This window comes from Tarenaya hassleriana, unplaced genomic scaffold, assembly GCF_000463585.1.
Source record: "Tarenaya hassleriana unplaced genomic scaffold, ASM46358v1 Cleome492, whole genome shotgun sequence".
NCBI classification, from domain to species: domain Eukaryota; kingdom Viridiplantae; phylum Streptophyta; class Magnoliopsida; order Brassicales; family Cleomaceae; genus Tarenaya; species Tarenaya hassleriana.
The window spans coordinates 46736-47095 of NW_010967627.1; positions in this window are offsets into that span (position 1 = coordinate 46736).

Genomic DNA, 360 nt, shown 5'->3' on the forward strand with positions numbered 1-360 from the left:
TTTAGAGTGCGTCGAAACATGTTTAGAGTGCATCCAAACAGACTTAGAGTGCATCAAAAGATGTTTAGAGTTCGTCGAAACATATTTAGAGTGCATCGAAACATGTTTAGAGTTCGTCTAAACATGTTTGGAGTGCACCAAAACACGTTTAGAGTGCGTCCAAACACTTTTAGACTGCATCCAAACATGTGTAGAGTGCATCGAAACTTTTGTAGAGTGCGTCAAAACATGTTTAGAGTGCGTCGAAACATGTTTAAAATGCATCGAAACATACTAAGAGTGCATACAAACATGTTTAGAGTGCACTAAAACAATTTTAGAGTACGTCGAAACATATTTAGAGTGCGTCGAAACATGTTT